The sequence below is a fragment of the Pristiophorus japonicus genome, chromosome 10 (genome assembly GCF_044704955.1).
Source record: "Pristiophorus japonicus isolate sPriJap1 chromosome 10, sPriJap1.hap1, whole genome shotgun sequence".
NCBI classification, from domain to species: domain Eukaryota; kingdom Metazoa; phylum Chordata; class Chondrichthyes; family Pristiophoridae; genus Pristiophorus; species Pristiophorus japonicus.
In genome coordinates, this window is record NC_091986.1 from 126,073,793 (window position 1) to 126,099,786 (window position 25,994).

Genomic DNA, 25,994 nt, shown 5'->3' on the forward strand with positions numbered 1-25,994 from the left:
GGAGGCCATTCGCCCATTGTGTTTTCTGCTAGCTCTTAACTAAAACAATCCAAAACTAACTTCTCGTGGGAAGAAGGAACTTACTGATATCGGTTTTAAATTTCCCTTTTATTTCTTTGAACCTGTGTTCCCTTGTCCTATTCTTGCAATTTAAAATAGTGTCCAGGATAAAAAAAAATGTATTCTCTTAATTCCTTTATATACCTGTACTAGTTCACAGCCCAGATTTTAACTCTGGGTGACTTTTGGTATCAATTCAAAACTCAACTGCTACAGCAAAAAATAGGCCTTAGGTATAATCTGACAAGTTTTAGAGCCCAATTTCTATTAAGTCAGCCAATTTAAAGAGGGACTATACTTCTGGTTCCATTATATTTAACTGCAAGATGCCACTGTTAGAATGGTGCAGCTAGAAACTGAGGCAGCATGAGTCGCAGCAAGGCCCCAGATTATCGGAGGCCTCTCTGGAGGTCCTGTTGGAAGAGTTCAGAGTGAGGAGGGATGTTCTCTTTATAGCCAGTGCAAGGAGGATCCTGAAACACCAAGGCCCCGAACTTGGTGGAAGCTAAGTTCCACCCAAGTCCCGCCCAAAGGACTGCTGAGATACCTGATGGTACTTTGGGCGGGAGATTTGTGGAAAAGTCCGGGAAAGAGCACCCGGCGGCAAAAAAATGACTTATGCCATGAATCTGGGCAGCAGACCTCCCAATATCGGCACCAAATGCAATCCTCAGCAAAATACCACTGAGGATTGAGTCGGGCCCTGGAAGGGGGGAAACAGATAAAAATTTAAATTTAAAAAAAAACACTGTAAAACCTTTCAGGGACCCCCCAACCACCTAAAGCACTGGGAAAAAAATAAGAAAAGAAATTTACTAGCCTTTTTTAGCAGGTCTTGTTACTTACCATTGAGGTTAGACCTGCCTTCATGTGGCCGTCCTTCCCCCTGCTGCAACGGACTCCCGCCCAGACCAAACTGTCAGCTCGGCGGGCGGGAGGACACTTACGTGAGTTGCGCACCAGCGGACGTCAGCAGTCGGTTCCCAGTGGTCTTCCCTCCCTGCCGGCGGGAGGCCTCCTCCAAACTTGCTTGGAGGGGAGACCGCCCAGAAAACTCGGCAGCAGTCGGCGGCAGCGGGCGGTGAGTCCACCAAGTTCGGTCCCCAAGTCCATCAAGCATGAAGAGACACGGCTCAGTCAGCTCCAGGAACATCACTCCCAGAATCTGGATCCAGTGCAGGAAGCACATCAACGATCTGTCAGGAGTAGTAAGGGTGAGTACAGCTCTTCATTTCCCCAGCTCTTTCAACAACACATGATAACAGTCCTTTCCTCCACCTCCCTGCTACCACTCTCAACAATTCCCTAACCTCCACCACATCCTTCATCACCAGCACAAGGCTGCACTAAACCACTTCACGTTCTCATTATGAACACAAACTCACCTTTTCCTAACTCCATTCACAGCACCCACTAGCACCATTTGCTTATTCTTCTACACAACAAGCAAAAGCCCTACACATCTGCGCTCACCTTCTGAAAACGGAGTCTCTGACTATTACTTGCACTCCTTCATGAACCTCTGAAAAACAAAACCAAACTGCAATGTGATGTATCTCATCTGCTATTTTTTAACCTCTCAGTGTCATCCTAACTCTTGTCCATCTTCTCTTTCCTTTAGGTGCTCCACAGCTACAGCCCCCCAAAGAGGACATATCAAAGGAGGAAAATCCTTCTGAGGAGGCACTGTCATGCGCTCCATCACTCCCAAGTACCATAACAGACATTCACACCCTCGTTGGGTTAGAGAGTGAAGAAGAGGAGTCTGCACATGGTGAAACACCCAACACTATTGAGCAGCAGCAGATACCGGTGGCCGAGGCAGCTCGGAAAAGACAGCTCGCCAATGGGTGAGGGCCTTTCTCAGCTCGGGTGAGGAAGCTAAAGATGTGAACTTCAAAGGCCCAGGATTGAAAAGAAAACTGCTTGCCTCACACAAGCAGTTATATCAGCAATTGGAAGGCCTGCCAAGGTTCCAAGGGTTTCAGCACTATGGCTGAAAGTGTGGAATCCACTTCCAGTGAAACTTATGCTCCGCCTTGGAGAAGAAGCCTCCTGATGTGGTGTCCATTTCATTGTTCAGGTCATTCTGCAGCCATTCTGCCCCTCAATATCAGTACAGCTTTAAGGTGACCAACAGCCATTTTCAAAAGTTGCTGGTGCCAGATATGATGCTCTTTAGCTTCAGGCGCTGTGTGTCAGGAGAGCTTCACAATTATGCAAAGGAGCAGATCTTTTTTATACTGCAAGGTCAGCTCATAGCACTGCAGAGGCACACAGTGATGAAAGAGCAGAGCTTCTGCTGTCACAGTACTGGAACCACATTATTGCCCCATATATTTATTTAATTGTTTAAATATCTTAACCCTTCTTGTCTGGTTGCACAGTTTACAAATGTCTGTTTCCAACCAATCAAATCACAGTGTGCTTGTAACTGAAACTCAGCTGAGAGTGAGATTTAGTCATTCACGCTGCTGTTATGTGTCTCTCATGAGCAGGAGAGAGAGGAAAAATCTCCTCTCCCTCCCCCCCCCCCCCCCCCCCTCTCCCCATCCAGTGCAAATTAACTATTTGTCAGCTGATCATGGAGCAGCATTGATGACATTTACAGTTGCTGAGAAACCACTGAACCAGCCCATCATTCATTCCTAACTTAAGAGTGTCTGTGCTACTGAGTGGCCTTCTAAGGGAGAAAGAATTGTAGGGGTTGGGGGTAGTAGAAATAAAGTAAGAAAAGGCAAAACATGAAATACTGTAAGTGCTAAACAAACCCAGGGTGGAGGAGTGGGAACAGCAGAGGACTGGGGCAAGACTGGCTTACAGGGGAGAAAGGCCCAGGAATGTAGTCAGGGGAGCAGAACGGAGAGTGGGTAAAGGCAGAATGTCATGAAAACATTGCAGTGGAAAACTGCACGTGTCTGAAATTGTGTTGAATGACAGTGAGATCGAGACAGTGCCACTGTTCCAAGGCTGAATGGACACTTGTTGCTTAAGTTCTGGACAAGGTGCATTTTAATGGTATGGTCTTTAACTTTCTTTATATTGGCCCTGTTGTTGTTGTAATTTGAAGCTCAATGGGTTGATGATTTGGTCAGATTTCATCCATCAAGGTGTCTCTGTCTTAAACAAATGGAAACAAATGGAGGCATATGAGCATACAAACACACATTGAATAGCACTGTAAGAGTGAATAATTTCAATACTCTGTAGATTTGATTTGTAGAGATTAGGCTTACTTCAAATAATGAAGGAATCCATTGAAATAATGTAATCAAACTCTGTTATAATAATAGTCACTGATATCAAAAGAAATTCAAATTTTTGTTGCTTTTATGACATGGATATGCCAAAGTTTTTGTGTAGTAACTGGAGGAGTAGTAGAGCAAGGAATTAATCTTACAAATCACAAAACGTTTAAACACCATTTACCATTTCTGCTTATGCATTGTTTACCTGAACTTGGTGTATGCTAATTGCTTGAGATGTGCAGATTAATGGCCTAGCTGCATAGCTACAAAATGAAGCATATCAATAATAAATTAAGATTTATTTTAGAATGCACTGTAAACTGCCCCAAACAGTATAAACTGAAAATGAGTAGCATGCATTTCCATATGATTACCAACCAAAGCCATTTGTTATGTAGTCAATTTCCACATATCCATATCTGTGGAAATTGACTACATAACAAATTTCTTTTGATGGTTTTAAAATGGAGCAAAGCCCCAGCCTCCCTCATCATATCTTCACAGAATATTGGTCTCTTGTGGACTAGCTTGTCAAATATTCTGAGTATTAATAGATTTGTTTCACACAATTTGATCTTGGTGTGCTTGATAATGCAAAGTATAACTACAGGTGGAATATAAACCACACAGGCCGCGATCTCGCCAACCGTGGCGAGACTGGGACGGCCGGGGTATTGTGGGTTGGCGAAGACCCTCCTCGCTCCAGCCCGCACTATATGAGCAATCTTCCGTTGATGGGGCTTGTTAAGCCCACCCTGCAAGGTTCCCGGCTAATTAAAAGGAAGCGGGTCTGCTAACATCATCTGATAATGCGTCATCAGCCGGTTTCCTTAAAGTGACCTTGTCCACATTCATTTTGACAGTTATGCTGTCAGTGTTCTACAGCATTGAGCTGCTGCAAACACTGACAAACACTGCACAAAAGTGCACGGCTGCACCCAAGCTCTCCCATGATTCCCTCCATATGCTCATGGAGGGAGTCACAGCACGCAGGGAAGTTCTCTTCCTTTCCCATGGGTGGAAGAGACCTCTTCAGGAGAATAACACAGCCTGGTTGCACATTGTACAGGAGGGCACAAACAGGGATGTCATCAGGAGGATCTGGCTGCAGTGGCGCAAATCTTTCAATGATTACAGTAGATCACAAAACATTACTGCAAAGCCACAGTCAACTTTATCCTGCGGTGCCACTCATCACATCCCCATTGCTCTGCCTTACCTACCCTACTCCTGTGCATCCATAGTCACACCAACTTACCTTACACCTCCATCTATCCCTCTCTATCTATGTTATCACTTCTGCATCTCGCTAGCCACCCCTCACACTCAATCTCATCCTTGTCCACTCATTTAAACTATTTACACACAAGGGTAGACACTTGAATGCTTTAGCGAATGTTGGGTGTAAAGTTTCTGTTAATGTGTTGTCAAGCATTGAAATCTTTATTTGCCTTCTTGGGTAGATTTGTGTGCACCTTTGAAAGTGTCTTAGTGAGTTCCAGTGAATGGTAAGACATTAGGCCCCCGCCGCCCCCCCCTCCAAATGATGGAGTGTGAAAGGTATGGCTTGGACATTGTAGGGATGCTTTATGGTGCTGGTATGGAGTGGTGCCATCCTGGCACATCATGTGGCAGCCAGTGTGTACAGTGTTATGTGAAGCAAATCTGGACATGGTGAGGCCAACTCTGGTGTCCCCTGCAGCAATGTGCATGGGTGATGATGCCCTGTGTCCTGTGCAGCATCAGTTGTGGAAAAGGTTGGTGTGGATATTGGTGCTGCTTGTGTGCCCGGTGATGTTGGTGTTGGGGCAGATCGTGTTGTGAATCTCAGGACCAAGGTGACATTTTTTAAAGGGCACCGATGCTGATGGAATAGATGGCAGGTGAGGTTGAGATGACAGAAGCAAGGTTGTTCCAATGAGGTGACACTGGATAGAGAGTTTGCTCCAAACACTTGTTAGCTGCATAAAGGTCAACCTGTCTTCTAAATGCAGTAAGCAACTGCTTCTAACCTTGGAAAGTGAAGATCTATGAAATGGGAGCTTTCATAGACCATTTGCAACTGTCGGGTAAGTGAATCATTCAATGCTGACACAACACCTGACCTCCTTACCTGATGTGACAACTCCGGGAAACTCATTAAAAATCTGGTAAAATGGTAAGTATATTGTAAAATCCTGTGTAACTACCTTTCAACAAGTTTTTAACTATCTAAGTTGGCTGTTCTAAGTGAACTGTAGCCAGACCTGATACTTTAGAAATTGACAAGGTGGTGGGTACAGAGCGGGATCCATTTTGACAGTGGGTCCGCCTCCAAACCTGTACTCACAGGGCTGGTAAGATTACAGCCCCAGATTGCTCAGTGCCGTTCTCCTTGATGACTTTTACACGTATTTTGTATTCAGAACCGAGAGAGAATTTATGTTTAAGCATTTTGGTCTGTAATTTACTTTTTTCATTCAGTAACTTAAAAGCGATTGTACTGAAACTTCTTAGGTGTTCTCCCTTTTTCATACACATCAGATCTTTGTGAAAATGGCTGTGCTCCATTTATAACTTTCTATATCCACCTCTTCTATCACTGAGCTCCAGCACCACTAGTGGCACTATAGAGCTGAATGTGCGACCCTAATCTTGCATTTGTTCCCTCAACGGGAAAAGTAGAATGTTCATGTTTAGTATATTTTCAAGAAGTGTCGTTATTTTTCAAATAATTTCTTCCCTAATTAATTGGGCCACCGCCGTTTAATTCCCCAGCTGTTAGCTGTAATTTTTGGGGGCAAAGTTCAGAAATCCCTGACTTGATCTTGCTTTTCCTTTTTGTGAGAACCTCCTCCTCTTCTCTGTATCATAGGCCTCCGCTACTCAACCACATTCATTTCTTCCAGCACCATCACGGACCTCAGCTGTCTGTGCTTGGCCAGCCACTGACATCCATTGAAGCTGCTCAGCAGTGCACCCCCTCCACAGTCATTGGAGCCATTACATTGCTACTCAATAAAACCGCACACACCCACCTTCCTTATACCTCCCTGCCCTCCTCCTCTCCACCCTCCCCATTTCCTCCCCTCCCCAATTTCCTCCCCACTTCTTTGACCTTCACGCTTAGCTTTGCCCTCTCCTCCTCCTTGATCTCACTTCTCTCTCCTGCCCCGCAGCCGTTAATCCTCGTTGACCTTGATGCTTCCTCATGTTTCTAACTTAGGTTGCCACAACCAGAATGTGAAAATTCCACCAGCTATTGGTGGAGCACATCCTCCATTCATCCCACAAAGGACACAAAATTCATCAGTTGCTATATAAAGCCCAATGCATGCCTCAGTAAACATTTTATACTTGAATACCAACTTGTTATCTCAGTCATATCACCAAGTTTTTTTTGCAATTCTTTATTACAAAATTTTCCAAAGTACATTAAGTAACAATAAAAAACATAATACAACCAACTGCAACGATATCCATAACACACACAGCTCCAAGCAACGCAATGCATTGAGAATTGAGAAAGAACAAAATCTTTTCAGAACTGTAAGACTCATCATGATGGTCGAGAGAGAGGAGATGGAGGTCCTCAGTGCTCCCATGAATATACACTCACGACTATCCATTCCAAGCAGTTGCAGAGATGTGCAGGCATTTGAATATTCATACAAATTGATCCACCACAATATACCAAATCCAGAGACTGACTTTGTAATTACTTATCAGGAATGCAGTGCCCTACTGATAGGAAACAAGACCAAAGGTTAAGGAGCAAAGCAATATAGCTTTCCCTCCTCTATTGCTCCACTGTCCACTGATGTCATCTAGGAGGTCAGAAGATATCAGGTAGGCCTAGCTGGTACAGGCTGTACAAAGAGTTCTCGGACTGTGTTTGAAGGAGATTTTCCCACTTCAGGTGCAGGAAATGCATAACATGCTCTGATTGGGCCATCTGTTGCAGCATTGGGATCCAGGTGAACCACGACGGCAGCTCTTCCTGACATCACATGCACTGCCAGGCAGTCTACAAAATCAAATCTCAGGATTGAGGGGAAGCTCCATGGGCAGCCCCAAAATGTAACATTATGAATCAGGTTCTAAGCAGATACCAATGACAACTTTGATACAGCTGCTGCCGATAGCCAAATATGACCAGACAGAAGATGCAGAGGTGACTGCCGGTTATTCTACAATCTCTGCAACAGTTTTCCATATACGGAAAACCAGAGGATGATAATGCAAAGTTTTAGGCATTTTGGTGATGGATGAAAACAGGACATGGACAACAAGAAGGGGATGGAAAAGGAAAGACTTTCACGACCACCGGATATCTCAAAGCTCTTTACAGCCAATTAAATACTTTTGAAGTGTAGTCACTGTTGTAATCGTAGCAGCCAACTTGCGCACAGCAAACTCCCACAAACAGCAATGTGATAATGACCAGATAATCTGCTTTTTGTTATGTTGATTTAGGGATAAATATTAGCCAGAACACCGAGGAGAACTCCCCTGCTCTTCTTCGAAATAGTGCCATGGGATCTTTATGTCCACCTGAGAGGGCAGATGAGGCCTCGGTTTAACATCTCATCCGAAAGACGACACCTCTGACAGTGCAGCACTCCCTCAGCACTGCACTGGAGTGACAGCCTAGATTTATGTGCTCAAGTTCCTGGAGTGGAACTTGAACCCACAACCTTGTGACTCAGAGGCGACTGTGCTACTCACTGAGCCACAGCTGTGTAAGGGGTTCTCAGGGAGTGTTGTTGTGCATTGGGTGTCTCTCTCTGGGCTTCTGCCCTCACAGCTTATGCCTGTCTTGTGAGATACCCTGAGTGCTGCAAGAGCACCCCTGGAGAGACTGTGTCCACAGCTTATGAAGGGGGTTTTGAGACTCGTGCATCCCCACAGCTTAGGCCTAGCCTGTGAGGCACCTGTGAGTGTCAAACACTCCTAACCCCTTCTTCCCTAGCCTGTGACACACAGTTGAGCGTTTTCGAGGCGCTCCTAGCTTCCCTTACACTGTTCTGACATAAGACTCACGATCAGGAGATGTAATACAATAGAACTAAGACAAGGTGATTCCAAGAGGAACTTAGGCTTCCAATTTATTTGACAAGGTGTATCTCAACAAACAGCAGTACACCAACAAAACAATCCCCCTAAATCCCACTAAACGGACACAACGAAAATCTTTACACAAGTTTAGCAGTACAATGCCCAACCTTCCACCTTTCCTGGCCTAACTGAGTTGGGAGTTCCGGGGACCAGAGGTTATACTCACTACTGTACCTTCTGCAGTATGATGGTTTGTTTCTTCTATCTTCGGTGTCTTCGGACACTGGTTTTCCTTCAGTGTCAAGAGGCTTGCTAGTTGTTGGATCACAAAGGCAGGGAACCACACACACTGCGTTAGAAACCCCTTTTTATAGCCAGATTATCCAGTCCGCCTCTCCTGCTGAAATCGATTCTTCCCATTGGTGGGCTTTGTGATTTTGAAAAATGCAGCAGTTTTAGATTATTGCGGGTTTTTTCCACTGATGTTAACCTACTCAAGGTTTGAGTGGGTGTTGATTGCATTGGCCTCCTGTAGCCATTGTGTAGGCCCTTGGGTTGTTTTGGGTTCCCTGGTTTCTGAAGGTCTGCATAATTTCCTTCCATAGTGTAAATATGGGGAAGACAATAGCGCGATAATGGTGATGAGTCAGTCCCACAGTTTTCGAGCAAGTGCTCTCCCATTGACTTGAAAGCCCCATGCTTCGGGCTGACTCTGTCCCACCATTGGCCCTCCGGTGTCCTCCCCCGTCCAATCACTGCTCTGCCAAGGTCAAACCGTCTCTGTTTCAATTCACAGCACAGACCGATCCCACAGCCCTTTTCCTTCTGGGTAAAATGAGGGGGTTTTCGTCCTCCCCTACAGCTGACACTACATGGATGGCACCAATGTGTCTCCAGCCCCACTAGCTGATTGCATCAAATTAATTACTTTAACGATGACTATTTGTAACTGTTCTGTTTCAAGCATCTCACTCTTGTAACTTGAGCTCATTTTTATCACTTGTTCTGTTTCTTCTCACCCTATTCCCTGCCCCTATTTGCATGGAATCAAATTTTAAATTGTACATTCTGTATTTAATCTAATTTCCTTGAAGAGCAACAGCAGCACCAAGACGAAACATCTGCTCGATACCTTGTACAGATTGGTATGTGTGAACGCAGATTGGACATGTGGCTTTAGTCAATTATAAATCTGGCATTGTCACACTTCTCTAACCATTAGCAGAAATATAGCTGACAAATTCCACATATGGGTTTTATGAGTTTTTCTCAACTACTGTTTACGAATACTTTTCTCTGACAGTAGATTATGCTGAGTTTGTATCTTATAGGGTTCTGATTAGTTGTTAAACACTCACCGTGTTATCCAATCTATGAACTAGAGCTGTTACTGTAAAGCCAGGAAAAGACAGCGATCAAAATATATTCAAAAGTGTTTTCTTGATTCCCTGGATTTGCATGAGACAAAAACAGCTAACCTTCTCCCAACCTTCACTAGTTTGGGTCAGTCTTCTTATAACTGGTGTAAACTCAAGAGTGATGAGCTGCATATGGTCCAGCAGGCCAAAGTTGTTTCCAGAGTAATGGACCATGAATAATAACTAACCATGAAGCAGACAGTATTTATAGCTGTTATTTAGCTTTTGACAGTACGCAAAGAGCCATCTAAAGCATAAATGTGTTGATGAAAGATCTGTCAGAAGTTGGAAGACATATGTTTGTTAAAGAAAGAATAAAGCCTCACATTTGAATGTCATATTCAACCCAACAAAATGAACCTATTTACAGGGGTGTAATGTACTATTCAGTGTTTGCCCCCTCATCAGCTTGGATACTTGTGTAGTAAATTTCTTGATATACTTATGCTCAACATTAATTATTGATAAATCACTGATTTTTGCAACAGCCTAACTCTTCGGTCTGAAGGAAAAAGGGTAGAATTATACATTCTTACCAACATCAAGATTTGTTTTCAGTTTAAAAGTTATGACATGACACAATAATTGCGAACACATTCAGCTGTATTTAGCAGGTACTATATTGAAGTATTCATCTATGATTAGAAACAGAAATATGTTCATTTAAAAAACATTCTAAATTTTTTAATTCATTTTGGGAAATAAAGTTGATGTGCAGTAGTTCATAGTTCAATGTGAACAGTCATTCTGATATGGTTTTGTTTTACCAAGAACTTGAAACTGAATGACTTACTGATACCTGCAGCAGTCTCAGATTGCCAGTGTCAAGTTCTATGATATCGTGTCCATAAGTGACAACTAAAGTGTTTCCTTCATCCAGTTGTTGCTGATAAGTAGGCATATTAGAAGCATTGTGCCTATATTACAACTGATCAACATGTCCATCAAAGAACCAAGAGCCAGTAAATTACTCGCCTCTAATAACTACTTTCCACTCCGCAATCAGAGGTTATAAATCTGTTCCTTTCAGCTTCTAAGTATTGAATCTATTTAGCAGCAATAGCAGAAGATTGTCTGGTCTACCCAATCATGCGAGACCTGGCATTTCATGCCATTTTTGGCATTTCTGGAACCTAAAATTAGGACAACTAAATTGACTGACCAGCAAATCGGAGCAGAAGCTGATTCCACCAGTTTTTCTTCCCAAAATGAAGTGCCAAGATTTCCGAATGCAAAATGACTTTTTTCACTGAAAAATGTGCAGAAGGCTACAACATCTCAGCAGGGTACCAAAACATTAGCATTCTAACATCTAATACCAGTCTGAGGAGACATTTCGGCTCTAGTTCTCACATAATGATTCAAACACAGTATTCTTCGCATCACAGTTTTCGGCGCATAACCGTATACATTTTGGAGACCCCTGATTTCTAATAAACCACATTCAGTTTTGATGGCACCGCTTCTTTACAGGTAGCCTCTGCAATATAGAAACTAGGTGCAGGAGCAGGCCATTTGGCCCTTCGAGCCTGCACCACCATTCAATAAGATCATGGCAGATCATTCAATCTCAGTACCCCTTTTCTGCTTTCTCTCCATACCCCTTCATCCCTTTGGCCGTAAGGGCCATATCTAACTCCCTTTTGAATATACCTAACGAACTGGCCTCAACAACTCTCTGCAGTAGGCAATTCCATAGGTTAACCACTCTCTAAGTGAAGAAGTTTCTCCTCATCTCGGTCCTAAATGGCTTACCCGTTATTCTAAGACTGTGACCCTTGGTTCGGGAACTCCCCAGCAACGGGAACATTCTTCCTGTCTCTAACATGTCCAATCCCGTCAGAATTTTATATGTTTCTATGAGATCCCCTCTCATTCTTCTAAACTCCAGTGGATACAAGCTCAGATGATCCAGTCTTTCCTCATACATCAGTCCTACCATTCCGGGAATCAGTCTGGTGAACCTTCGCTGTACTCCCTCAACAGCAAGAATGTCCTTCCTCAGATTAGGAGACCAAAACTGAACACAATATTCCAGGTGTGGCCTCTATAACTGCAGTAAGACCTCTCTGCTCCTATACTCAAATCCTCTAGCTATGAAGGCCAACATGCCATTTGCCGCCTTCACCGCCTGCTGTACCTGCATGCCATCCTTCAATGACTGATGTACCATGACACCTAGGATTCGTTGCACCTCCCCTTTTCCTAATCTGTCACCATTCAGATAGTATTCTGTCTTCCTGTTTTTGCCACCGAAGTGGATAACCTCACATTTATCCACATTATACTGCATCTGCCATGTATTTGCCCACTCACCTAACCTATCCAAGCCACCCTGCAGTCTCTTAGCGTCCTCCTCACAGCTCACACCGCCACCCAGCTTAGTGTCATCTGCAAACTTGGAGATATTACATTCAATTCCTTCATCTAAATCATTGATGTATATTTTAAATAGCTGGGGTCCCAGCACTGAACCATGCGGCACCCCACTGGTCACTGCCTGCCACTCTGAAAAGGACCTGTTGATTCCGACTCTCTGCTTCCTGTCTGCCAACAAGTTCTCTATCCACATCAATATATTACCCCAAATATCATATGCTTTAATTTTACACATTAATCTCTTGTGTGGGACCTTGTGAAAAGCCTTTTGAAAGTCCAGATACACCACATCCACTGGTTCTCCCTTGACAACTTTACTAGTTACATCCTCAAAAAATTCTAGATTTGTCAATCATGATTTCACTTTCATAAATCCATGCTAACTTGGACCGATCATGTCACTGCTTTCAAAATGCGCTGCTATTTCATCTTTAATAATTGATTCCAACATTTTCCCCACCACCGATATCAGGCTAACCAGTCTATAATTCCCTGTGTTTTCTCTCCCTCCTTTTTTAAAAAGTGGTGTTACATTAGCTACCCTCCAGTCCATAGGAACTGATCCAGAGTTAATAGAATGTTGGAAAATGATCACCAATGCATCCACTATTTCTCGGGCCACTTCCTTAGGCTGCATCCCAAAATACTTATCAGGCCCTAGGGATTTATCGGCCCTCAATCCCATCAATTTCCCTAACACAATTTCCTGACTAATAAGGATTTCCTTCAGTTCCTCCTTTTCGCTAGACCCTCGAACCCCAAGTATTTCCAGAAGGTTATTTGTCTCTTCCTTAGTGAAGACAGATCCAAAGTATTTGTTCAATTTGTCTGCAATTTCTTTGTTCCCCATTATAAATTCACCTGATTCTAACTGCAAAGGACCTACATTGGTCTTCACTAATCTTTTTCTCTTCACATATCTATAGAAGCTTTTGCAGTCAGTTTTTATGCTCTCTGCAAGCTTCCTTTCATACTCTCTTTCCCCCCTCCTAATTAGACTCTTTGTCCTCCTCTGCTGAATTCAAAATTTCTCCCGGTCCTCAGGATTTTTATGCCTCTTCCTTGGATTTAACACTATCCCTAATTTCCCTTGTTAGCCACGGTTGAGCTATCTTCCCCATTTTATTTTTACTCCAGACAGGGATGTACAATTATTGAAGTTCATCCATGTAATCTATCAATGTCTGCCATTGCCTATCCACTGTCAACCCTTTAACGATCACTCGCCAGTCTATTCTAGCCAATTCACATCTAATACCATCGAAGTTACCTTTCCTTAAGGTCAGGACCCTAGTCTCTGAATTAACACTGTCACTCTCCATCTTAATAAAGAATTCTACCATATTATGGTCACTCTTCCCCAGGGGGCCTCGCAAAACAAGATTGCTAATTAGTCCTCTCTCATTCCAACACCCAGTTGGAGGACTTTTAAGGAGCTCTTTCATAGTGCTCAACAAAAATATATTCCAGTGAAAAAGAAGGGCGGTAAGAGAAGGGATAACCAGCCGTGGATAACCAAGGAAATAAAGGAGAGTATCAAATTAAAAACCAATGCGTATAAGGTGGCCAAGGTTCGTGGGAAACTAGAAGATTGGGAAAATTTTAAACGACAGCAAAGAATGACTAAGAAAGCAATAAAGAAAGGAAAGATAGATCACGAAAGTAAACTTGCGTAAAACATAAAAACAGATAGTAAAAGCTTTTACCGATATATAAAACGAAAGAGAGTGACTAAAGTAAATGTTGGTCCCTCAGAAGATGAGAAGGGGGATTTAATAATGGGAAATGTGGAAATGGCTGAGACCTTAAACAATTATTTTGCTTCGGTCTTCACAGTGGAAGACACAAAAACCATGCCAAAAATTGCTGGTCACGGGAATGTGGGAAGGGAGGACCTTGAGACAATCACTATCACTAGGGAGGTAGTGCTGGACAGGCTAATGGATCTCAAGGTTGACAAGTCCCCTGGTCCTGATGAAATGCATCCCAGGGTACTAAAAGAGATGGCGGAAGTTATCGCAGATGCATTCATGATAATCTACCAAAATTTTCTGGACTCTGGGGAGGTACCATCGGATTGGAAAGCAGCTAATGCAATGCCTCTGTTTAAAAAAGGGGACAGACACAGGAACATAGAAACATAGAAAATAGGTGCAGGAGTAGGCCATTCGCCCCTTCGAGCCTGCACCGCCATTCAATGAGTTCATGGCTGAACATGCAACTTCCGTACCCCATTCCTGCTTTCTCGCCATACCCCTTGATCCCCCTAGTAGTAAGGACTACATCTAACTCCTTTTTGAATATATTTAGTGAATTGGCCTCAACAACTTTCTGTGGTAGAGAATTCCACAGGTTCACCACTCTCTGGGTGAAGAAGTTTCTTCTCATCTCGGTCCTAAATGGCTTACCCCTTATCCTTAGACTGTGACCCCTGGTTCTGGACTTCCCCAACATTAAAAAGAACAGAAGAACATAAGAATTAGGAACAGGAGTAGGCCATCTAGCCCCTCGAGCCTGCTCCACCACCCAACAAGATCACGGCTGATCTGGCCGTGGACTCAGCTCCACTTACCCGCCCGCTCCCCATAACCCTTAATTCCCTTATTGGTTAAAAATCTATCTATCTGTGATTTGAATATATTCAATGAGCTAGCCTCAACTGCTTCTTTGGGCAGAGAATTCCACAGATTCACAACCCTCTGGGAGAAGAAATTACTTCTCAACTCGGTTTTAAATTGGCTCCCCCCGTATTTTGAGGCTGTGCCCCCTAGTTCTAGTCTCCCCGACCAGTGGAAACAACCTCTCTGCCTCTATCCTGTCTATCCCCTTCATTATTTTAAATGTTTCTATAAGATCACCCCTCATCCTTCTGAACTCCAACGAGTAAAGACCCAGTCTACTCAATCTATCATCATAAGGTAACCCCCTCATCTCCGTAATCAGCCGAGTGAATCGTCTCTGTACCCCTTCCAAAGCTAGTATATCCTTCCTTAAGTAAGGTGACCAAAAGGCAAAAGGTAGGTAACTATAGGCCAGTTAGTTTAACATCTGTAGTGGGGAAAATGCTTGAAGCTATCATTAAGGAAGAAATAGCGGGACATCTAGATAGGAATAGTGCTATCAAGCAGACGGAACATGGATTCATGAAGGGGAAATCATGTTTAACTAATTTACTGGAATTCTTTGAGGATATAACGAGCATGGTGGATAGAGGTGTACCGATGGATGTGGTGTATTTAGATTTCCAAAAGGCATTCGATAAGGTGCCACACAAAAGGTTACTGCAGAAGATAAAGGTACGCGGAGTCAGAGGAAATGTATTAGCATGGATCGAGAATTGGCTGGCTAACAGAAAGCAGAGAGTCAGGATAAATGGGTCCTTTTTGGGTTGGAAATCGGTGGTTAGTGGGGTGCCACAGGGATCGGTGCTGGGACCACAACTGTTTCAACTGTTTACAATATACATGGATGACCTGGAAGAGGGGACAGAGTGTAGTGTAACAAAATTTGCAGATGACACAAAGATTAGTGGGAAAGCGGGTTGTATACAGGACACAGAGAGGCTGCAAAGAGATTTAGATAGGTTAAGCGAATGGGCTAAGGTTTGGGAGATGCAATTCAATGTCGCAAAATGTGAGGTCATCCACCTTGGAAAAAAAAAACAGTAAAAGGGAATATTATTTGAATGGGGAGAAATTACAACATGCTGCGGTGCAGAGGGACCTGGGGGGTCCTTGTGCATGAAACTCTTTTTGGAGTTCACCTGCAAAAATATAAAACATTAAACCGTGCCACCCGACCTGGGTGACACACCAGACATTTACAAGGCCCTTTTTTCCTTTTTTTGGTTTTTTTTTTGTGTTTTTCATTTTTTTGGGGGGTTTTTTTGGGCGCTAAAATCACATTTTTCCAGTGCCCCCTATAAAAGGGAAGGGGACACTAAAAGCACCGGCAATTAAAACAAATTAAACTTTAAAACGTAAAATCAAATTAAAATTTGGTTGCCGGGCGTGATGATGCAGTCCAGTCCCTCCGGTGCCCACCTCTCGCGGAAGGCCGCGAGCGTACCGGTGGACACCGCGTGCTCCATCTCCAAGGACACCCTGGACCGGATGTAAGAGCGGAAGAGAGGCAGACAGTCAGGTTGAACGACCCCCTCGACCGCCCGCTGCCTGGACCGGCTGATGGCACCCTTGGCCGTGCCCAGGAGCAGTCCTACGAGGAGGCCCTCGGACCTACCCGCTCCCCTCCGCACAGGGTGCCCAAAGATCAGGAGAGTGGGACTGAAGTGCAGCCAGAATTTCAGGAGCAGCCCCTTCAAATAATAAAACAGGGGCTGCAACCTTGTGCACTCAATAAAAACATGGAACACGGACTCCTCCAGACCGCAGAAATTGCAGGCGGCCTGGGAGTCCGTGAACCGGCTTAAAAATTTATTGCACGGCACTGCTCCGTGCACCACCCTCCAGACCAAGTCCCCGATGAATAGTGGGAGGACCCCTGCGTAGAGTGCCCTCCATCGGGGACCCCCGCCTCCTCCGGACGGCAAGATGGTACGCCATGGCGTGTCCGGACGGCCAGCGAGAATGGCAAAGTTGAGAGTGTGCAGGAGCAGCCCGTACAGGAAACCCCTCCGCGCGGAACTGAAAGGCACGGAGGGGATTTCCCCGAGGCGGCTCAAGTTGTGAGGCGCCGGCCCCCGAGGGAGGTTCCGGGGTTTGGCGCCGATGAGGAATTCCGTCCGGACGGGGGTCAGTTCGGACGGGATCTCCCCACGTGCTTGAGCCTCCTCGATGCACCTAATGGAGTCAGGGCCCAGAGCTGTTTTTAGCGACTCGATGGCATCGGCCGCGTGGCGGACGTTGGCAGAATTTAGGCGCCGCGCCAGCGTGTTTGGCGCCATCCAGCCCGCTCCTCCGCCATCGAGCAGGTCCCTGACCCTGGTCACCTCACCAGCCACAGCCCTCTCTTCCGACCGCCACATAAAACCTCGGCCGTGGAGGTACGGATTCCCGAGCAGCGGTTCCTGCAGGACGGCCGCCACTCCAGCCGGCGGAGAGCTGCGCTTGGTGGAGACTTTGTTCCAGACCCTGATGAGTTCCCTGTAAAAGACAGGCAGCTCCCGGAGGGCGGTCCTGGCACCCCCCAAGTTCACAAACAGGAGCTGCGTTTGTGAACTTGGTCACGCTGCTGGCGTAAGAAATACCTCGCCAGAGCGCACCACCTAGGAGGGGGCTCGACGTAAAGGTATCTCTGCAGGGTCTGAAGACGGAAAGTCGCGAGCTGGGCGCTGACGCACACCAACGACTGACCGCCCTCCTCAAGCGGGAGACTCAAGACCGCGGCAGAGACCCAGTGCTTCCTGTTGTTCCAGAAGAAGTCCACCAGCTTCTTCTGTATCTTGGCGACAAACGCAGGGGGAGGGGTCAAAGTGACCAGCCGGTACCACAACATTGCGGCCACCAGCTGGTTTATGACTAGCGCTCGACCCCTGTAGGACAGCACTTGGAGCAGTCCTGTCCAGCGCCCTAGGCGAGCGGTGACCTTGGCCTCCAGCTCCTGCCAGTTCGCCGGCCAGGCTCCCTCGTCGGGGCTAAGGTAGACTCCCAGATAGAGGAGATGGGTCGTGCTCCAGGCAAAAGGCCTGAGCTCCTCCGGCAGGGAGTCCACCCGCCACTGACCCACCAGGAGTCCGGAACATTTCTCCCAGTTGATCCTGGCGGAGGACGCGGCCGAGTAAATCTCCTGGCACTCACGCATCCTCCGCTGGTCAGCGGGATCCTCTACCGCGAGGAGCACGTCATCGGCGTAAGCCGAGAGGACGACCTCCACGCCCGGCCCTTGCAGAGCCAGTCCCGTCAACCTCGTCCACAAGAGGCGCAGGAAAGGCTCCACGCAAACGGCGTATAACTGGCCGGACATGGGGCATCCCTGGCGCACCCCTCTCCTAAAGCGAAGGGGCGCCGTCAAGGACCCGTTAACCTTAATCAGGCACTCCGCGGCGGCGTACAAAAGTCGGATCCGGGCGACGAAATGCGTCCCGAACCCGAAATCGCGCAGAGTTCCGAGCAGATAGTCGTGATCCACCCTGTCGAACGCCTTCTCTTGGTCGAGGGATAGGAAGGCGACTGACAGACCAGCCTCCTGGGAACAATGGATGAGGTCCCGGACCAGATGGATGTTATCGTGGATTGTCCGGCCCGGGACCGTGTAGGACTGGTCGGGGTGGATCATGTGGTCCAGCACGGCACCAAGACGAGCAGACATCGCCCTGGCGAAGATTTTGTAGTCCGTGCTGAGGAGGGAGACCGGGCGCCAGTTCTTAAGGAGGCGGAGATCGCCCTTCTTAGGCAGCAGGACGATGACTGCCCTGCGCCAAGAGAGGGGCATCTCCCCGGTCGCCAGACTTTCCCCCAGGACCCGCGCATAGTCGCCCCCCAGGACGTCCCAGAACGCCCTGTGGAACTCCACGGTCAGCCCGTCCAGCCCCGGGGATTTTCCCCTCGAGAGCCGGTCGAGGGCACCGGTCAGCTCCGCCAGGCTTAGCAGAGCTTCCAGATTTTCGGCGCCCTCCGGGCTGACCTTCGGCAGGTCCTCCCACAAAACTCTACGCGCTTCCTCGCTGGACGGATCCGGAGAGAACAGAGCCCCGTAATATTCACGGGCCCTGTTGTTGACGCCCTCCGGATCCGAGACGAGAGAGCCGTCGTCGGCCAGCAGCGTCAAGAGCTGCTTACGGACACTCTGCCTTTTTTCCAGCGAGTAGAAGAAGGGGGAGCCGCGGTCCAGATCCCGCAGGAACCGGATCCGCGACCTCACGAACGCGCCTCGGGACCCGACGAGCTGCAGGTCCTTCAGCGCGGCCTTCTTCGCTTCGTACACCGTCCGCAGGGCCGGGTCCTGGACGACTTGACCGAGACGGGATTCCAGGTCGAGCACCTCTTTTTCTAGGCGCCCGACTCTGGCCGCCCGCCTCTTGGTCGACCCCCTCGCGTACTCTTGACAGAAGATGCGGACGTGAGCCTTGCCCACGTCCCACCATAGCCTCAAGGAGGGGAAGCCCCCCTGCTTCCTTCTCCAGTCGGACCAGAATCGACGGAACGAGTCCTGGAACCGCACGTCCTCCAGCAGCCGGTTGTTAAAGTGCCAGTACGCGGACCCCGTCCTCGCGCGGAGCGAAGCGAGCTCCGCCCACACCAGGTGGTGGTCCGAACACGGCACCGGCCGCATGGAGGCCGCCGGGACGCAGGAAACGTACGCCCGAGACACGTAAAGGCGGTCGACTCTAGACCATCCTACTCCAGGCCTCACCCAAGTAAAGGCGCTGGAGTCGGGGTGGAGATTTTGCCCGACGTCCACCAAGTCGAAGGACCCAACCAGGTCCCTCAACTTCTCCATCGCCGTCATGCACTGCGGGGCACCGGAGCGGTCCCTCGCCTCGAGGGTGCAGTTAAAATTCCCCCCGAGGACAATGCAGTCGCCGACGTCGACGGAGCCAAGAAGAGCGGACACCTCTTCAAAGAAGCGCGTTTGCTGCGGGCCGGGCTGAGGGGCGTACACGTTCACGAGATGGAGCGGCACGTCCCCCAGGCGAACCGTTACGTGCAGCAAGCGGCCTGGCACGGGCTCCTCGACCCCCAAGATCTCCGGCTTCATTGTGCATGAATCCCAAAAAGTTAGTTTGCTGGTGCAGCAGGTAATCAGGAAGGCGAATGGAATAGAGGGATGGAGTACAAAAGCAGGGAGGTCCTGCTGCAACTGTACAGGGTATTGGTGAGGCCGCACCTGGAGTACTGCGTGCAGTTTTGGTCACCTTACTTAAGGAAGGATATACTAGCTTTGGAGGGGGTACAGAGACGATTCACTAGGCTGATTTCGGAGATGAGGAGGTTACCTTATGATAATAGATTGAGTAGACTGAGTCTTTACTCGTTGGAGTTCAGAAGGATGAGGGGTGATCTTATAGAAACATTTAAAATAATGAAAGGGATATCCAAGATCGAGGCAGAGAGGTTGTTTCCACTGGTCGGAGAGACTAGAACTAGGGGGCACAGCCTCAAAATACGGGGGAGCCATTTTAAAACCGAGTTGAGAAGGAATTTCTTCTCCCAGAGGGTTGTGAATCTATGGAATTCTCTGCCCAGGGAAGCAGATGAGGCTAGCTCATTGAATGTATTCAAATCACAGATAGATAGATTTTTAACCAATAAGGGAATTAAGGGTTATGGGGAGCGGGTGGGTAAGTGGAGCGGAGTCCACGGCCAGATCAGCCATGATCTTGTTGAATGGCGGAGCAGGCTCGAGGGGCTAGATGGCCTACTCCTGTTCCTAATTCTCATGTTCAGTCCAGGATGGCCAGCTCTCCAGTTGGTTCCTTGACATGTTGGTCTCGAAAGCCATCCCTAATACACTCCAGGAAATCCTCCTCCTCCGCATTGCTACCAGCTTGGTTAGCCCAATCTATTTGTAGATTAAAGTCGCCCATGATAACTGCTGTACCTTTATTGCACGCATCCCTAATTTCTTGTTTGATGCCATCCCCAACCTCACTCTTATTGTTTGGTGGTCTGTACACAACTCCCCACTAGCGTTTTCTGCCCCTTGGTATTCCGCAGCGCTACCCATACAGATTCCACATCATCCAAGCTAATGTTCTTTCTTACTATTGCGTTAATTTCCTCTTTAACCAGCAACACTACTCCACCTCCTTTTCCTTTCTGTCTATCCTTCCTGAATGTTGAATACCCCTGGATGTTGAGTTCCCAGCCTTGGTCACCCCGGAGCCATGTGTCCGTAATCCCAATTATATCATAATCGTTAATAGCTTCCTCTGCAGTTAATTCATCCACCTTATTACGAATACTCCTCGCCTTGAGTCACAGAGCTTTCAGGTTTGTCTTTTTAATACTCTTTGTCCCTTTAGAATTTTGCTGTAATGTGGCCCTTTTTGATTTTTGCCTTGGGTTTCTCTTCCCTCCACTTTTGCTATTCTCCTTTCTATCTTTTGCTTCTGCCCCAATTGTATTTCCCTCTGTCTCCCTGCATAGGTTCCCATCCCCCTGCCATATTAGTTTAACCCCTCCCCAACAGCACTCGCAAACACTCCCCCTAGGACATTGGTTCCGGTCCTGCCCAAGTGCAGACGGTCCGGTTTGTACTGGTCCCATCTCCCCAGAACTGGTTCCAATGTCCCAGGAATTTGAATCCCTCCCTCTTGCACCACTCCTCAAGCCACGTATTCATCTTGGCTATACTGCTATTTCTACTATGACTAGCACATGGCACTGGTAGCAATCTTGAGATTGCTACCTTTGAGGTCCTACTTTTTAATTTAACTCCTAGGTTCCTAAATTCAGCTTGTAGGACCTCATCCCACTTTTTACCTATATCGTTGGTACCCATATGCAACACGATAACTGGCTGTTCACCCTCCTCCTCCAGAATGCCCTGCAGCCGCTCCGAGACATCCTTGACCCTTGCACCAGGGAGGCAACATACCATCCTGGAGTCATGATTGCGGCCGCAGAAACGCGTATCTATTCCCCTTACAATAGAATCCCCTACCACCATAGCTCTTCCACTCTTCTTCCTGCCCTTCTGTGTAGCAGAGCCACCCACGTTGCCATGACCTTGTCTGCTGCTGCCCTCCCCTGGTGAGCCATCTTCCCCAACAATATCCAAAGTGGTGTATCTGTTTTGGAGGGAGATAACTGCAGGGGACTCCTGCATTGCCTTCCTACTCCTGCTCTGCCTGATGGTCACCCGTTGCCTATCTGCCTTTGTAACCTTTACCTGCGGTGTGAACATCTCACTAAATGTGCTATCCACAACATCCTCAGCATCGCGCATGCTCCAGAGTGAATCCATCCACAGCTCCAGTGCTGTCATGCGGTCTAACAGGAGCTGCAGCTGGATACACTTCCTGCACACACAGTTTTCTGGGACACTGGAAGCGTCCCTGATTTCCCACATGGCACAGGAGGAGCATGACATGGGTCTGGGCTCTCCTGCCATGACTTAACCCTTAAAATAACCTAATTTGGCAACAATGCCAAAGGTTTCTTACTGACAAGATAAGGAAAAAAGAAAAACTACTCACTAATCAACCAGCCAATCACTTACCCTCTTGGCTGTGAAGTCACACTTCGTTTTCTTTTCCACCCAGGTCGGGGAGTCAGCACTGGTGGGGAAAACAAGACAAGGCAACGCCTCCCGCTCCCACTTGCTCGAACTCTCCCACTTACCAAACTCTTACCTTTGCACTCTGTGCTGCTGCTGTGCTATCAGCTAGGGTGACAGCCATCAGGTGACTGACACACTTTCTGCAGAACTTGGGAATCCATCCAGTTTGGTTTCACAACAAGGCAGCAGTGAGATAGAGCCATCCAGTTTTAAGGGGTTTCCGGCTTTCCAGTCTCGTGTTTCTTCCTATGTGCCAATGGTGTGGTGTGCTGAGATGGAAGGCCAGATGCCTATTATATTATACTGTCCTGAAAATGGCAGCATCAGGCACATTTATTCCAGACATTGCTATCACACTGGGCCCTGGATCTTTGTGCCCATTGATCAGCAGGAATAGCTAGTTTAATGGCATCTATCCAATCTTGAAAGTTCTTGAGACAGCAGCCTGCATCCTGGCCTCCAGGGTCAGGAACCCAATTTTCTCTCCTCCCACCATCAGAGTTTCAATCTGTGCTTCCATGCAGAAGGAGGCACCAACTAGGCCTTGGTTGTTTCTTAGGTGGGGATCTGTCACAAATACTAAAAAAGTTGGCACACACTCCAATGATGTCTTTCAATGAAGAAGAAGCCTCTCTGATGTTGCCACAAATAGGGGTTGTAGAGACTCTAGTCACGCCAGTCAGTTGTCACGCGTCCTTGGAGACTGACCTCAGAACCAGTGTGTAGCTGTGCTGGTCCTCAAGTATCCCTTTCAGGTAAGTATCCATGAGTTCTGTGTCCCATAATTCTAAAGCCATGGACAGCCTTCTCCTTGGCCTCTGCTGGGAAAGCTGCAGGTTTAAAGGAAGAGTTTCAGCAAAGGTTAGTACCTAACTGGAATGATTCTTAGCATTAGGAAGTACCTTAATCACAGCAATAGCCAAGTACAATTGCAAGTACTTAATTTGCTTATAAGCCCAAGTTCTGCTCAGCTTTTCCTCAAACGGGTGGGCCCCAAAATTCTACATGGCAATTATTGGAAGTACCATCTTTAAGATGAGATGTTAAACTAAGGGGGAGAACTTGGCCTCCTTTGCACCTCCAGTTAATGCCTCCGGGGGTGGGGGGGGGGGCGATAACAGGGCGCTAAGGGCTTACCAACCAGGCGCCATAAAATTACTGATGCCGCAAACTTCCATGGCGGGTTAGCGCTGGCGCTAAAACGTACCACCTCAATCTCCTGCACCCCCGGAGATCGTGACACCATCCGGTGCACAACGACCCCTTATCACCCCGCGTGTAAAAGTCGCTTCCACCCCCTGCAGCATTGCCGGGTGTCAACAATGGCAGCTGCTGGGGATGTTGAGACCTTGGCTGGCTGCTTAGGGAGCGATAATTAAAGGCAGTGGTGGTCAGGTAGGCCGAAATTTAAGAATATCCTCATATTGCTGAGTTTTCATTTTTTTTCAGTGCACGATTCATCAGGCCTGCACTCTCTTAGAGTGCTTGGGGGTGCTATGCGCATATCGCGGGTGCTTGGGACTGTTATGCACGTATCGTGGGTGCCGTCGACGATCATTCCCAGTTTTAGCCTTCACTGACAGTAGCATTGGCCCTTCCCTCCAAAGGAGGGAAAAAGCCTGTGAAACCAGCAGTGCAGTGCTCTGCCGATACCGCCTCTCTTGCTCCCTTTAGTACTCTAAGGAAAGTGGTAGCACTTGATTTAGTGCTCCACCTCTGTAAATGTAGATTCTTTTCATCAATCTGGTTCAGTAAAATTACTGAGTCGAATACCTATTGTGCTTTCAACAAAGCAGTCTTTATTTTACCGGCCGGCAAGACTTATCAGACAGAAGATGTACTCTCGATAGAGCGTACACACTCCCTACGGATAAGTGACGTTACATTGTCAAGGCATGATGGTTATACATTTTCGGCAAAAGATAACAAGATAGGACTAGAGTGACATCCCAGCTCAACCCATCTCTTTTGATCCCTCCTTCCCTTTGTCCACTCATAAGCCGACCCAAGCATGGTCCGATTTTAAACAAAGACCTTCTGTCAATGTTTCAGGTTAATAACATGATTTAATAAGACCTTGAGGTTTTTCTGCAAGCTGTGGGTTTTCTTTCAATATGTGTTAGTGTTGTAACATTTCGCAGTCTCGAGTCTGAGATGTCATGGCTATTCCTCCATGAATTGTTTGTTAGCTTATACTGTCCCTATACAATTCCCACGTTCTCAACTTGAATGTCTCTATACATTTTTATACATTCACACCTCCATCTTGTTCAAGTGTTCCAAGACCAGGCCCTCAAATCTGCCACCAAGCTCATGGTCTATAAGGCTGTAGTAATACCCGCCCTCCTGTATGGTTCAGAGACATGGACCATGTACAGTAGACACCTCAAGTCACTGGAAAAATACCACCAACCATGTCTCCGCAAGATCCTACAAATCCCCTGGGAGGACAGACGCACCAACCTTAATGTCCTTGACCAGGCCAACATCCCCAGAATTGAAGCACTGACCACATTTGATCAGCTCCGCATGCCAGACATGAAACTCCCAAAGCAAGCGCTCTACTCGGAACTCCTTCATGGCAAACAAGCCAAAGGTGGACAGAGGAATCATTACAAGGACACTCTCAAAGCCTCCCTGATAAAGTGCAACATCCCCACCAACACCTGGGAGTCCCTGGCCAAAGATCGCCCTAAGTGGAGGAAGTGCATCCGGGAGAGCGCTGAACACCTGAGCCTCATCACCGAGTGCATGCAGAAAACAAGCGCAGGCAGTGGAAAGAACGTGCAGCAAACCAGTCCCATCCACCCCTTCCCTCAACGACTGTTTGTCCCACCTGTGGCAGGGACTGTGGCTCTCGTATTGGACTGTACAGCCACCTAAGGACTCATTCTAAGAGTGGAAGTAAGTCTTCCTTGATTCCGAGGGACTGCCTATGATGATGATCCCTCTTGGAGTGCTAAATTGAAAGTTCACATCAAAATCAATTGTGTAATGCCCACCGATACTTTTGCACTCCCGCAAAAGTTATCACTTCAAACGGGGCGCAATGTAATTTCTAGCCCAAAGTCTTATCTGCCTGCTCATATGACTATAAAAAGTCCCATGGCACTTGCTCAGAAAAGAGCAATTAGTTCTGTTATCCTGCCAACATTCCTCTTTAAACAATGTCAACAAAATGGATTAACTCGTCATTCATCTCATTGCTGTATGCAAATTGGCTGCCATGTTTACCTACGAAACAACAGTGTCTGCGCTTCAAAGGTATTTCATTGGTTGTGAAGCACTTTGAGACATCCTGAGGATGTGATGAGCACTCTATAAATGCAAATTCTTTCTTAACAAACCACCCACCTCTTTCAGGTGGGAGCTTCTTCCAACCATGAGCAAAATCAGCAGTGACCCAGCATAACCAAGCTCCGCCACTTTTTCTGCTCCTTGCACCCCATGTATTAGCGCACACAGGGCTTTAAAGCAGAAATATTAGACTCGATGCCTTCAACAGAGGAGGAGTAAAATGGAACATTGCAGAATTTTTTTTTAAATAGCTAAATAGGACAATATTTGTGTATAGATGCTGTGGGGAATAAGAGTAAAAAAAACAAAGCAAAATATCTGCAGTCAAAAAACAGGCTCACAGATCTGCACCAAATTTTGTTGATAACCCCTA

At 47.0% G+C, this 25,994-nt stretch overlaps 1 protein-coding gene across 3 annotated transcripts in view; it reads left to right on the top strand.

Moving 5' to 3' along the window:
- The window catches only part of tenm4 (teneurin transmembrane protein 4), a 969,538-nt gene that overhangs the window by 905,457 nt on the left and 38,087 nt on the right, over window positions 1–25,994 (top strand). The window lies entirely within an intron of this gene.